Below are 15,328 nucleotides of genomic sequence, written 5' to 3'. Positions count from 1 at the left end.
AAAATAGTTCCACCATTGATTAAGCAATGCATCTCGTGACATCAAAAATTAAAATTAAAATGGATACAATGTGAGTCAGTCATGGTATATCCTGGATATACCATGAACTGATGTCACAATTTCAAGCTATCTGGCCAACTCGAGTCACAGCTGTCACAGCTCTGTGAGCATTTCTGTTTGTGTAGATCTACATATCATGATCATGCCTAGTGAGGCAGATGATAGCATAGTAAAATTTAAAAAATAAAATTTATAAAAAATAAAAAAATTAATAATAATAATAATAATAATAAATAATAATAAAGGTTAAAAAAAGCAATAGCACGGTACATTGCGCATGTGCAGGTTGAAGGTTACTCTGATGTAAACAACAAACACGGCTGCCTCCAGTGAGTTTATGCTGAGATGCAATCTCATGCATGAAAGTTAAAATTTAACACTTTTAACGTGGAATTTGGTGGCACAGTGTTGTAGTGGTTAGCACTGTCACCTCAGAGCAAGAAGGTCCTGGGTTTGAGCCAAGTGGCTGATGGGGGCCTTTCTGTGTGGAGTTTGTATGTTCTCCCCATGTCTGCATGGGTTTCCTCCAGGTGCTCTGTTTTCCCCCACAGTCCAAAGACATGCAGGTTAGGTTAATTGGTGGCTCTAAATTGATCGTGAGTGTGAATGATTGCTTGTCTCTATGTGTCAGCCCTGCGATGACCTGGCAACTTGTCCAGGGTGTACCCCGCCTCTCACACATAGTCAGCTGGGATAGGCTTCAGCTTGCCTGCGACCCTGTAGAACAGGATAAGCGGCTACAGATAATGCATGGATGGACTGGCATAGTACTATTTTCTTTGGGGCTGCATCACTCATAAAAGAGTACTATGCCAGTCACCTCAGAGAATCCATCATTTTAACTGGAGCCTCTCAGTGCATGGTATATTTGATTAATATAACACTTATAGACTAACATTAGCTATCTTGCTGGGAAATTTGGAACGTTGATACCTCAGTGTCATGTGATTCAGTCGTATTTCTACATATAAACATGCACTGACTCCTTGATGTGATGTCTAACATGCGGAGTGAGGGATAGAAATAAGACAATGACTGTCTGTCTGTTTGTCTCGAGCAGGGAAATTACAAAAATTTGCAGTACTCCAGCACTAAGGCTGGGAACCTGTGAAATGAATTATAGCAGTAACATCTTGCTTATTACTTGAGTCCTCTTAATATAGGGCAGGTGTGTTGATTGCTGTTGTTTACTGAGGATTGCTCAATTTACAAAGATATATTATATGGACAGTTCACATGGATAATGCATGGACATGAAAAGCAAGCTTCTATGCTAGCTGGCCAGACAGTCAGCATCCTGCAAGTGAAATGTGCCAAATGCATACAGTCGACAAAATAAAGCCAACATTATACAATTGTTAGTTCTGGTCTAATTTGACCGGACAAGTGTCATTCTTAGAGTGCTGACATTTAGTATAACAGCACTGGTACATTTTACTGTTTGTAAAATGAGTGCTGACATCTAGTATAACAGCACTTGTCTCTGTTCTCTCCAAACAATTCTGATTCTAACAATTATTCATTACATTGAAACCTGGCAACACACAACACTATCCAGTTATGACTTCTTTGGAAAATATTTTGGTTGATGGAGCAAAAATTAAAAAGAAAGAAAGAAAGAAAGAAAATCTTGGTCAGGCTGTTTCTGAAATGTCAGTTACTGGAACTAGACCTGTTATATACAGTAAAAGCAATATCACAGTCACATTTGCGCTATTGTACTGAATATCAGCACAACTGTGAGTACCTTTGGCTGAATCACAGCCATGCTGATATTCAATACAACACTCTTGCTTGTATGAGATTGCATAAATATAATATACATTAAATATAGCAAACCTGTAAAAAAAAAAAAAAGCCATTTTATTTACCATGACACACATATAAAATTTTGTACAATCCAAAATCAGAAAAAGTTGGGATGGTATACTGAAATTTAAATTAAAACTGAAAACAGTGATTTGTAAATAATTTGATCTGTATTGCATTCAGAATAATATAAAAGCGCAATATTTGATGTTTTACCTCATGAATTTTAATGGGTATTTTTGTTGTTGTTTTGGTTTTTTAAATAAACACATTTCAATTTTGATTCTTGCAACACATTTAAAAAAGAAGTTGGGTCAATAAATAATTTACCACTTTGTAATGTTGCCATTCCTTCTCAAAACACTTCGACATTTAGGGACTGAAGACACCAAGTGATGAAGCATTTCAGGTATTATTTTGATCAATTCTTCCTGCAAATAGATCTTAAGGTGTGCAACAGTACAGGGTCATTGTTGTCATATTTTTCATTTCAAATTTTGCCATGGGCGGCATGGTGGTGTAGTGGTTAGCGCTGTCGCCTCACAGCAAGAAGGTCCGGGTTCGAGCCCCATGGCCAGCGAGGGCCTTTCTGTGTGGAATTTGCATGTTCTCCCCGTGTCCACATGGTTTTCCTCCGGGTGCTCTGGTTTCCCCCACAGTCCAAAGACATGCAGGTTAGGTTAACTGGTGACTCTAAATTGACCGTAGGTGTGAATGTGAGTGTGAATGGTTGTCTGTGTCTATGTGTCAACCCTGTGATGACCTGGTGACTTGTCCAGGGTGTACCCCGCCTTTCGCCCATAGTCAGCTGGGATAGGCTCCAGCTTGCCTGTGACCCTGTAGAACAGGATAAAGCAGCTAGAGATAATGAGATGAGATGAGAAATTTTGCCATACATTTGGGAACAGAGGGGACAGGAACCCTTTTCTTCCACAGCCATTCCTTTGTAATGTGTGCAGAATGTGATATTGCATTGTCTTGTTGAAATATCCCTGGAAAAGATATCATCTTGAATGTAGCATATATTACTCCAAAATCTCAATGTACTTTTCTGCATTAATGCTACCATCACAGAAGTGCAAGTTACCTTTGCCAAGGGCACTGACACAGCCCCATAACATGCTAGACCCTGGCTTTTGGACTTGTTGCTGGTAACAGTCTGGATGGTTCTTTTCATCTTTAGTCTGGAGCACACAGCGTCCATGTCTTCTGATTCATCAGACCACACTACACATTTCCACTGTGTGATGGTCCATCCCAAATGCCTCCGAGTCCAGAGAAGTTGATGGCACTTCTGGACACAGTTAACGTAAGGCTTCCTTTTTGTACAATAAAGTTTTAACTGGCATTTGTGGATGCAACTCTGTGTTGTAGTGCTTGACAAAGGTTTGCAAAAGTAATCCCGAGCCCGTGTGGTTATATCAGCTATAGATGAATGACGGTTCTTGATGCAGTGCCGTATGAGGGATCAGAGATCACGGGTGTTCAGCTGCGGCTTGCGCCATTTAGACTGGTACCAAAATTAAAAAAAGTGCTTATTTTAAGGAGTTAAAGGCATTTTTGAGACAAAGTCGGCAAACAGTTTTATTTTGTCAATTTGGGTGTGTTGAATTCAAATCTGCAATATGCTGAGCTCTATCTGACCTCTGTTGACCTCCAGAGGTCATTGAACTTTGGGCCTGTAAACGTCTCAGCTGAACCCAGTTTCTCAGCTTTCTAAGGAATGAAATGTACTAAAATGATTAATGAAGTTAGCAAATGGCCTTGTTTGTTAAATGTTTGGGTGCTGAATTCATTTTTCATTTGTAAAATGACATATGACCTCTGATAACCTCAAGGTCATTAAACTTGGCCTATAGGCCTATGCATTTAACGGCATTTTTAAACTGACTTTACTCCCCCAAAAAGAATATGAACAGACAAAAAACAAATAGAAAGGAACAAATACAACATTAAATGCCAGTCCATGTACATGTGACTTACTTTTCACAATAAGAATGCCTAGACTATCACCTTACATACTGTAACATTGCATTACATTTAGCGGTTATTGTTTATACAAAGCTACTGAAAAAAGGACAGATTCAGCAGCATACAAAATGTGGGGGCATACAGGGTATACAGGTTAATCAGGGTTAGTATATATAAGAGTTTTTTTCTTTGTTGTTTGTTTTTTGTAAAGGCTTTACCCCATTTAAAACAAAACAAAAAACAAACAACAAAGAAAAAAACTCTCATATATACTAACCCTGATTAACCTGTATACCCTGTATGCCCCCACATTTTGTATGCTGCTGAATCTGTCCTTTTTTCAGTAGCTTTGTATAAACAATAACCGCTAAATGTAATGCAATGTTATGTAAGGTGATCGCCTAGGCATTCTCATTGTGAAAAGTAAGTCACATGTACATGGACTGGCATTTAATGTTGTATTTGTTCCTTTCTATTTGTTTTTTGTCTGTTCATATTCTTTTTGGGGGCGTAAAGTCAGTTTAAAAATGCCGTTAAATGTATAGGCCTATAGGCCAAGTTTAATGACCTTGAGGTTATCAGAGGTCATATGTCGTTTTACAAATGAAAAATGAATTCAGCACCCAAACATTTAACAAACAAGGCCATTTGCTAACTTCATTAATCATTTTAGTACATTTCATTCCTTAGAAAGCTGAGAAACTGGGTTCAGCTGAGATGTTTACAGGCCCAAAGTTCAATGACCTCTGGAGGTCAACAGAGGTCAGATAGAGCTCGGCATATTGCAGATTTGAATTCGGCACACCCAAATTGACAAAATAAGACTGTTTGCCGACTTTGTCTCAAAAATGCCTTTGGGTGTCACAATTCTGGATTTTGGTACCAGTCTAATTGCCCTTTATGCACCAAAATGCCTCCAGATTCCTTGAATCATTTAGAGATATTATGCACCGTAGAGGGTGAAATATCCAAATCCCTTTCTATCTTACTTTGAGGAACATTGGTTTTAAATAGTTCAATGTTTTTAGCATTTGTTGGCAAACTGGAGATCCTCAGACCACTTTTGCTCCTCAAAGACTAGGCCTTTCCTGGATACTGATTTCATCCATTCCCTAATCATGATTAAAATCACCTGTTTCAAATCACATCACTATTTAATTGTTTTACTTCATTACTAGCCCTAAATTGCTCAGTCCCAACTTTTTTGGAATGTGTTGAAGGCCTGAAATGTAGGAATGGATGTATATTAATAAATGAAATGAAGTTGACCAGACAAAACATGAAATATCTTGGGTTCATACTGTCTGCAATGAAATACAAGTCAAAGTAAATTTAGAGATTACTGCTTTTTTTATTTGCATTTTCCATACTTTTCCAACTTCTTATGATTTGGGGTTGTAAATTGCAGGATGCTTCTTTGAAATCTGAAGTGTGTGTGTGTGTGTGTGTGTGTGTGTGTGTGTGTGTGAGAGAGAGAGAATGGAGAGTTATTTGTAAAAAGGGATCAAATGGGTGAATCTAAGTGCTAGCTGAAGCACATTGGAAAGGGAGTTGTGATAGTAATATTAACATACACTGATATCCCTGCAACCAAACATCCACAGTGAATCAAAGGGGTTCACTTGCTCTCTCTCTCTATCTATCTTGTCCCCACTGAAATGCAAAAAAAAAGGATTGTCCTTGTCCTTCAGAAGAAAATTTAACAGAGAAGTTATTAACCATAATAATATGCATCAAAGTGACTTTCTGGTTAAACCATTAACACCTGGTCAGCATTAAAGAGTGAATCTTATAGAATAAATGACATCAGCTCATTCATTTACCACCTAATAATGTCATGGTTCAACTTGCACATCTGGATTTGCCCCCTTTTTACCTCTTTCCCTCTGTGATCAAGGTAGGATTGTTTGGGCTGTGAGACTGACGAAAGAATTCTAGTTGAACAAAGTTCATGTGGGACATGCCAAGCTGAGCTGTAGTTCTGGCAGGCTACATTAGCTCACCTGTCCTTCTCTCACCACACAAGTCAGTGACCCTCAACACTGGCTGGCATGCTCAATTACAGAGCACCTGCAAATGGCTATTGCACTATATTGGGATCACTTAAGGGCAAATGGCCCACTATTCTTTCCAATCTCATGTGATTGGAATTCACTTCTTCTCCTGAGTTGGACCAGGTCCATGTTCTTCATGCTGTTGTAACCCTCCTTCCAAACTGGCCAGAAGTGCAAACATGCATCGTAATTTGGTGAGCGGTGGCTCCCAGTGGACCACTTTGTCACTCTTGCTGTTTCATACTTTATTATTGGACATACTACACTTCTTATGGAAGAGGGGACAAACACTGTATTTCTAGAAGATAGTGTTAGTTCATCTGTAATGTTAACTGAACAAGGGCAATTATCTAATCGTCACTGGCAGTTCAAAACCTGCTATGTGACAATTTAGGTCAAATTGGGTTCTCTATGCTGATTGGTCAATTTTGACCTCGTGCTTCCATTTATGCTAATTAGAAAAGCTAATAATAGAACAAGTAAACTTTTACTGGCTTCTCAGCTTGTTATTTCAGAGTTTTATTCAGTTTTTTATGTCTCCTGTAAAAAAGGAAAAATGTCACATAACAGATTTTGACCTGACAGCGACGTAATGCTGAAATAGAGAAAGGTGTAAATGACTTCAGTAGTCTGTATGCTCATAGACTTCCGATTCCTAAATAATACCTTAGGACTAATAACGATAATGCAACTTAATATCTTAACATAGCTGGGCAGAATGATGGATTTGTGGGTATTGTTTCCCTCTCACATATCCAGGGTCCCTGGACCTATTCTGAGATCTTGGGTTACTGTGCAGGGTGCCCTGACATAGACTGGCATTACTTTCTTGGTGTACATATTCTTGCATCATCCCTAATGTTCACATGATAAACTCCACATTCAACTCAAACCTGAACAGGATAAATCAGTTACTGAAGATGAATGTGTAAAGAATTAAGTTCTACCCTAGCTAGCTTTCTCGACTTTTTACAGTCTTTGGACAGATAGAAAAGTTTTGAAGCTAGTGTATTGTTCAGCCATATCATGAAAATACTACCTCATGTAGGTTACATACATTATAGCATTTACTATATACATGCATGCCTGGATGTTAGTATACCGTATAGTCAGTGGACTGAGGCAACTGATGTTGAAGCAGAGATCATCTGGCAGAATTTATGTTTATGCCAAAGGAACATAAGAATTGTAAAGAACTGTTTGGTCCATTTCACTGGACCAAAATAAACCCCAAATCCAGGATGTGTCTGTGATATTTATTACAGTTTTCCTGGAAGTGACAAACTATAAAAGTGTTATTTTTCTTCTCAATGTAAGTGTCAAAAGGCACAAATAAAAATCAACGATTTTGATTTCATAAGCATAGTAATTTGTTTGGTGAAACTTTTTGCATTCAATATGTTAGACCATGGACTGTCTCGTCTCGTCTTCATCCGCTTATCCGGGGCTGGGTCGCGGAGGCAGCAGTCTGAGCATGGAAGCCCAAACTTCCCTTTGGCCAGCTCCTCGGGAAGAACACCGAGGCGTTCCCAGGCCAGCCGAGAGACATAGTCCCTCCAGCGTGTCCTGGGTCTTCCCCGGGGCCTCCTCCCAGGGGGACATGCCTGGAACACCTCCTCAGGGAGGCGTCCAGGAGGCATCCAAAAGAGATGCCCGAGCCACCTCAGCTGATTCCTCTCGATGTGGAGGAGCAGCGGCTCTACTCCGAGCTCCTCCCGAGTGACTGTGCTTCTCACCCTATCTCTAAGGGAGCGCCCAGCCACCCTGCGAAGGAAACTCATTTCGGCCACTTGTATCCACAATCTTGTTTTTTCGGTCATTAGCCAAAGCTCATGACCATAGGTGAGAGTCGGAATGTAGATCAACCGGTAAATCGAGAGCGTCGCCTTTTGGCTCAGCTCCTTCTTCACCACGACAGACCGGTAAAGCAACTGCATCACTGCGGAGGCTGCACCGATCCTCCTGTCGACCTCACACTCTATCCTTCCCTCACTCGTGAACAAGATCCTGAGATACTTAAACTCCTCCACTTGAGGTAGGACTTCTCCACCAACCTGGAGAGGGCAAGCCACCCTTTTCTGGTTGAGAACCATGGCCTCGGACTTGGAGGTGCTGATTCTCATCCCAGCCACTTCACACTCGGCTGCAAACCGCCCCAGTGCATGCTGAAGGTCCTGGTTTGAAGAAGCCAACAGGACAACATCATCTGCAAAAAGCAAAGATGAAATCCTGTGGTTCCCAAACAGGATTCCTTCCGGCCCCTGGCTGCGCCTAGAAATTCTGTCCATAAAAATTATGAACAGAACCGGTGACAAAGAGCAGCCCTGCTGGAGTCCAACATGCACTTGGAACATGTCTGACTTACTGCCGGCAATGTGAACCAGACTCCTGCTCTGTTCGTGCAGGGACCGGACAGCCCTTGACCTTTTCGTCCTGGTCGCGGACCATGGACTGATTTTTTTAAATTGTTTTTCACGTTAGTTGTCAGCTAGCTGTACTTTACCTTGGGGTGGGGGTGCACTGTGCCCAAACTGTAAACCAAAAGTAACAGAAACTAAATGATCAGAGAACCCTAATAAACCAGATACAATATTTAATTGAAAACTTTCATGAAATAAAAAGGTTTTAATAGGACAAATGGGCTGAAGAATCTAAACTTACTCTTTTAAAGATGTTTTTGTCAACCTATTAACTGATTACTCTTGCTTGCTTTCAGAAATAAGTGCTTTGACATCTTTGATATCCGTCAGGCTGAGATAATGCAACAAGGCGCATTTGTTGACCCACACATTGGCTGAATTTTTAAAATTCTGTGCTTCGCTTCAGAAAGGAAACATACGTTGCCATAGAAACAGACCTATCACATGATTGCAGTTCCTGAACTGTCAGTAAGGATTGCACTGGGGGAAAGAGCTTCACTGCTGACAGCTCTTTATGAACCCAGCAGAATAACAATGTGTTCTCTAAGTTCTCTAAACTCAGAGTGACATGCTGAGATGGTTTTATTCTTCCTTTTTCCTTTAACAGAAAATTGTCTCAACTGCCCTCTGTTCACTGAGGCTGTTCAATTCAAATAATTTTGGAGGTAGCTTCAAGCCAGATTTCAAGTATTTGGAATAGCTTCTTGTTCCAAGAGCCAATTCACACAGTAATCTTCTTGATTTTCCAAAGAGCTTAACTCAGGAATATGGTCTTGGTTGAGCATTTGCACATGACTGAATTAAACCTGCAACAAACAGTTCTTAATTTTAACTACACACTTAAAGCAGATACACAGAGCCCTTATTTTTAAATACATTTCTGAGTGGATAGTATCTCCATCCTTGACTTTTCTATGCTGCATAAATGGGAATAAAAAATATATTTTTGAGAGTTAAAATCGACCACAAAGTTGGCATTCGAGCTGCCCCGCTGAGCCAGCCAGCCCTGAGTGCATGACGTCACTGTGGTAACCAGTTTTAAGGCCAAGGTCTTTTACAGCTATAGACCAAAAAGTCATATAAATAAAAATTTATGGTGAAAGAAATACCGTTACCAACTTGCTCAACTAAGACTGATTTGACTTCATTGATTGTGGGTTGACTCTCATTAAAACAGGATAGGTGTTATAACTTATGCAACATACATGTACATGCATGCATTTTCACTGATAAAATGTAAAAGGCTAATTAAATAATCAGATGAACTGAGACAATCACATTCTGAAGCAAATTAAATAATCTTATACCGGTAACTTAAACACACAACACAAGTTACATGTATTAATCTAAATGCATAAAAGCAACACATCTGCGTGGCATGGTGATAAATTAGCTCAAAATGGAGTATTGGACTTCACCCCCTTTTGTATGACACCCCTTAATAATAGTTGGTCCAACCAATTCACTTCATAAGTCACATAATTAGTTGATTAAGATCCACCTGTGTGCAATCAAAGTGTCACATGATCTGTCACATGATGTCTGTATAAATCAACCTGTTCTGGAAGGACCCTGACTCTGCTACACTATTAAGCAAGCAACATGAAACCCAAGGAGCACTCCTAATCAGTCAGAGACAAAGTTGTGGAGAAGTATAGATCAGGGTTGGGCTATAAAAATACACTGTAAAAAAAATTTACCATAAAATTTACAGTAACTTACTGGCAGCAATTAACCAGGTAATTACTGTAACTATTTTACAGTAGAAATACTGTAATTCCATTTACAGTATTGATGTATTTACTGTAAAATAAAAATACTGTGATTTCAGTTGTATTTACAGTATTAGTTGTTTAACTGTATACTATCAATTAAATACTGTGATTTCAGTATTAGTTGTTTAACTGTATACTAAATATGAATTAAATACTGTGATTTCAGTTGTATTTACATTTAGTAGTTTAACTGTAGACTAAATCAATTAAATACTGATTTCAGTTGTATTTACTGTGCTGGTTTATTTACTGTACAAACAAAGCAGTCATTTTTTAAACGGTATTGTATATGGCAATGCAGTACTATTAACAGTGATTAACAGGTAATCACTAAATTCAGTTTCTCACTGTACAATTTAAATGCTGAATCACTGTGATTTAATATTAACCATTAATAGAATGACCCATATTCTAAAATATTTCAATCAACTACAGAAAACAAGAAAATTGTTAACAGGATTATTTATTGCTTTGGTGAACAGGAACATAAAGCACAAGTTGCCAAACATTTTAGACAAAAAACTTGGAGACCCTTGGACTGAACTTGGGACCCAGAATCCCAATTGGAGCCTGAAATTAAAGAAGAAAACACATTAATAATTACATTTATTTCAATTACTTTGTAATGCACCACATATGAGATGAGGGTCTAAGATGGTGATGTCAGTATCATGTCAAGATACTTGTTCCTGATAAGAGGTATGTCACTGGCTACAGGAGCACTCAATTACATATTCTTCAATCAAAATGTGGGCTAAAAACTTAATGCAGCACTGTCAACAATATTTGTTCCTGTAACCCACTTTATCTGTGAATAATGTAGCTTATCCTCATGGCTTCTGTGTGAGCAGAATAAATGCAGATAATCCCACAAGGGTTAATAAAACTATTTGAGATAACATCTTTAAAAAAACCATCTTGAACTTTCAATGCAAAAGCTATTATCAGAACCTCACCTCTATCTAGTCACTTAGCCAATCGAACTCAGTGAAGTCCCTGATGAAGGAGATCACATGGGGGTTCATGTAGGAAGTCTTCCACTTCACCACTCTCCCAGTCTTCCTACTCATCTGCTCCTTGGCACTGCACTTAGTGGAGTCAGGATTAATCCTGACCAAAAACCTATGAAAATGAGTATAGGAGTTAGAGGGTGGGACAATATTTACGTCAACAAGTCTTCTGTTCTCTAATAAAGCATTCAAGTTGTAAGGAGACTTCAACCTACATTATTTACATACTCAAGACCAATAACATTTTAAAGGAAGAGGGTGATTTTGAACAGCTTTTCAATTGTCAATTTGCTTTTACATTTCAATCTTTACAATCAACTATTTGAGATAGTTAATACCTCTGAACAAACTCCAATGTTGTGTTGGCTTCCACCTGATACTCTAGGTTGAAAACATAGTAACAGGCGAAGAGAGCGGCCAAGGCAGTGGTGAAGTCAGTCAGATGAGCAGCAGGTGGATTTATGACCCTCCCCTTGATCGACAGCATCCATTTTTTCAGTCAGGATTGTCTCTCCTTAGTCAGACATTACAAAAATTATATTTCATAGCAATACATTCCATAAAATGATTTGCTCCACATGAATGACTGTAAAAACAGGTCAAGGAGCATACATATCTTCCAAGCAGTGCATAAAACAGATAAAAGGAGCAGCTAAAGTAACTGGGTTGGTGAAAGATAAACAAAAAGTGACACATGCATAGCAAGCAATCTGAAATAGCAATAATGACAGCAGAGGTGGCTACTAGAAATGAGTGAGTATACCATTATCTGTATCTGTTCAACTAAATTATCTATATCCATACTCTGAATGGGGCTTAACCCGGAAGTGGGTGTGGTTTAACCAAGAAATAGGCTGGTCTTACCCCAGAAATTTCGCCGGAAATTTATACGAGTTGATCAGAAGTTTCTATATGTATTGTTTATTAGAAAACTATTTACAGTGGTGCTTGAAAGTTTGTGAACCCTTGAAAATTTTCTATATTTCTGCATAAATATGACCTAAAACATCATCAGATTTTCACACAAGTCCTAAAAGTAGAGAAAGAGAACCCAGTTAAACAAATGAGACAAAAATATTATACTTGGTCATTTATTTATTCAGGAAAATGATCCCATATTACATATCTGTGAGTGGCAAAAGTATGTGAACTTCAAGGATTAGCAGTTAATTTGAAGGTGAAATTAGGGTCAGGTGTTTGCAATCAATGGGATGACAATCAGGTATGAGTGGGCACCTTGTTTTATTTAAAGAACAAGGATCTAGCTAAGTCTAATCTCCACAACACATGTTTGTGGAAGTGTATCATGGCATGAACAAAGGAGATTTCTGAGGACCTCAGAAAAAGTGTTGTTGATGCTCATCAGGCTGGAAAAGGTTAGAAACCCATCTCTAAAGAGTTTGGACTCCACCAATCCACAGTCAGACAGATTGTGTACACATGGAGGAAATTCAAGACCATTGTTACCCTCCCCAGGAGTGGTCGACCAACAAAGATCACTCCAAGAGCAAGGTGTGTAATAGCCGGCGAGGTCACAAAGGACCCCAGGGTAACTTCTAAGCAACTGAAGGCCTCTCTCACACTGGCTAATGTGAATGTTCATGAGTCCACCATCAGGAGAACACTGAACAGCAATGGTGTGCATGGCAGGGTTGCAAGGAGAAAGCCACTGCTCTCCAAAAAGAACATTGCTGCTCGTCTGCAGTTTGCTAAAGATCACGTGGACAAGCCAGAAGGCTATTGGAAAAATGTTTTGTGGATGGATGAGACCAAAATAGAATTTTTTGGTTTAAATGAGAAGCGTTATGTTTGGAGAAAGGAAAACACTGCATTCCAGGATAAGAACCTTATCCCATCTGTGAAACATGGTGGTGGTTGTATCATGGTTTGGGCCTGTTTTGCTGCATCTGGGCCAGGACAGCTTGCCATCATTGATGGAACAATGAATTCTGAATTATACCAGCGAATTCTAAAGGAAAATGTCAGGACATCTGTCCATGAACTGAATCTCAAGAGAAGGTGGGTCATGCAGCAAGACAACGACCCTAAGCACACAAGTCATTTTACCAAAGAATGGTTAAAGAAGAATAAAGTTAATGTTCTGGAATGGCCAAGTCAAAGTCCAGGCCTTAATCCAATTGAAATGTTGTGGAAGGACCTGAAGCGAGCAGTTCATGTGAGGAAACCCACCAACATCCCAGAGCTGAAGCTGTTCTGTATGGAGGAATGGGCTAAAATTCCTCCAAGCCGGTGTGCAGGACTGATCAACAGTTACCGCAAACGTTTAGTTGCAGTTATTGCTGCACAAGGGGGTCACACCAGATACTGAAAGCAAAGGTTCACATACTTTTGCCACTCACAGATATGTAATATTGGATCATTTTCCTCAATAAATAAATGACCAAGTATAATATTTTGGTCTCATTTGTTTAACTGGGTTCTCTTTATCTACTTTTAGGACTTGTGTGAAAATCTGATGATGTTTTCAGTCATATTTATGCAGAAATATAGAAAATTCTAAAGGGTTCACAAACTTTCAAGCACCACTGTACATAAAAGCCTCCGAATTTAGCTTCAGATAAATGTTTTTGATCACAGGAGTCAGAGAACTATTTACAGATAAAGGTTTTATAAACAGAACATGAATAAACGTCAGTGAATCAATGAACACATGCAGGATTAAGAGGTATGAAGTAAAATGCATGAACTCGAGTTTTCGTACTCAACATAACTTTTTTTATTTTAATTTTCTAGAACAAAATATATGAGCAGGAAAATATTATCTGCTTACCGATTTTCTGGAAGTTCCGACGCTACTTGGTGGTGGATGCAGGATGAATACTCCTACAGAAGCAAAAGTTAGTCCCCCCAGGATTCCACGGGCCTTTTTTGTGATTGTTGCGGGCTAAAATGACTGATGTTGCAGGGGTTTTCCAAAAAATTGCGATGAAAGTTGCGGTGTTTTTTTAGGTTTTTGTTGCGATTACATTGTGGGAGGAAGTGAAAGTTGCGAGAAATTGTTGCGATTTTCTCTTTTTGTGATTAAAATTGAGTGATATGTTAAATATTAAGTTATTCCTGAAAAACTATTGATTAAAAAGACAGAGAAATGGTCCTATAAACATCTTTACCAATATAAAAGATTACCAGGACTACAAACATGCAGAAAAATAGGCTTTACTTATCCAAATGCACTTGTTGGTTCAAAAGTTAAAGTGCATAGAACCTCACAGCACAACATGAAGTTACCTTAAAATATAATATAAATGCTTCTGCTTTCATGTAAGAAAAAAAAAACAACTATTAGTACTGTGTGCAGGCAGTCTCTCCTGAAGACTAAATTAAACAATTATAAACTAATAAAATAAATGGCTCAGGCTTCATAGAAGAAAAAAAAAACAAATTTGAACAGAACCTCACAGTATGATGCTGAAGCTGCCTAAACAATGGAAAATAAAATACCATTTTGGCAAAAATGTTGGCATCCATTAATTTCTTGTATTAAGTAAAAAAAAATGTAAAGTGCACACAGTCCTTCACTGTAAACATATCACACTTTCAGTAACAGAATTTAAGCCTACATAAACACTGACTCGCACGTGCAGTGTTGCCAGACACTGCTGACGTTTTCCAGCCCAGAATGTTCAAAAACCGCCCAATCTGGCAACACTGCGCACATACTGCTTCTATTTCCTTCACTCCAGATCGCCAGGGCGGTGCTGAAAGCACTAGTGGAAGGATCTTTGCATCCGCGCATTTCGAGAGTCGCATACAAAAGTTGTCATCTCGTGATGTATGACGTGCCTGCCTATATAAGGCAACATCCCATGTCATTTGGCTTCTTTTTTCTCACGTTGGAATTGCATATTTTCTATTGGAGTTCTGTGTGTGTTATCAGTTAACTGTGGGAATACCTGCAACAATCTACAGTGCAGCTCATGACTGAAGAGGACTTCAGTGGGACTCGACTCCACGCGAGCTGTTTGGTCGCTAAGGTAACCTGTTTTATGCATCGATAGTCACTGAATCTTGGCTGCCAAGTTTTCAGGGGCGGCTATTATATCGGTCTTGTTACAAACTGCTCGGTTGCCGGCAGGTTTGTCAGTGTTGAGTGAGTTAGCGAATTGGTTGCCAATAACGTTAATGTGTACTTACAACTTTACGTGAGCATCGGTTTCTGGTTGCTAGTAAATTGTTGTCTGTAGCGGTAAAGCTGCGCTTGTGAACTC

At 39.0% G+C, this 15,328-nt stretch overlaps 1 long non-coding RNA gene across 4 annotated transcripts in view; it reads left to right on the top strand.

The window, feature by feature from the left end:
* LOC132884469 (uncharacterized) overlaps nucleotides 1–15,328 on the top strand; it is a 123,443-nt gene that overhangs the window by 21,972 nt on the left and 86,143 nt on the right. The window contains exon 2 of one of the 4 annotated variants that reach the window (XR_009654464.1): nucleotides 3,053–3,178. The exons of the other annotated variants lie outside the window; for them this stretch is intronic. This is a non-coding gene — a long non-coding RNA (uncharacterized LOC132884469). The remainder of the gene's footprint in view (nucleotides 1–3,052; nucleotides 3,179–15,328) is intronic. 4 annotated transcript variants of the gene reach the window in all.

This window comes from Neoarius graeffei, chromosome 4, assembly GCF_027579695.1.
Source record: "Neoarius graeffei isolate fNeoGra1 chromosome 4, fNeoGra1.pri, whole genome shotgun sequence".
In the NCBI taxonomy this organism is placed as follows: Eukaryota; Metazoa; Chordata; class Actinopteri; order Siluriformes; family Ariidae; genus Neoarius; species Neoarius graeffei.
Note: the sequence above shows the minus strand (reverse complement) of the source record. Positions and strands in the feature narration are given on the sequence as shown.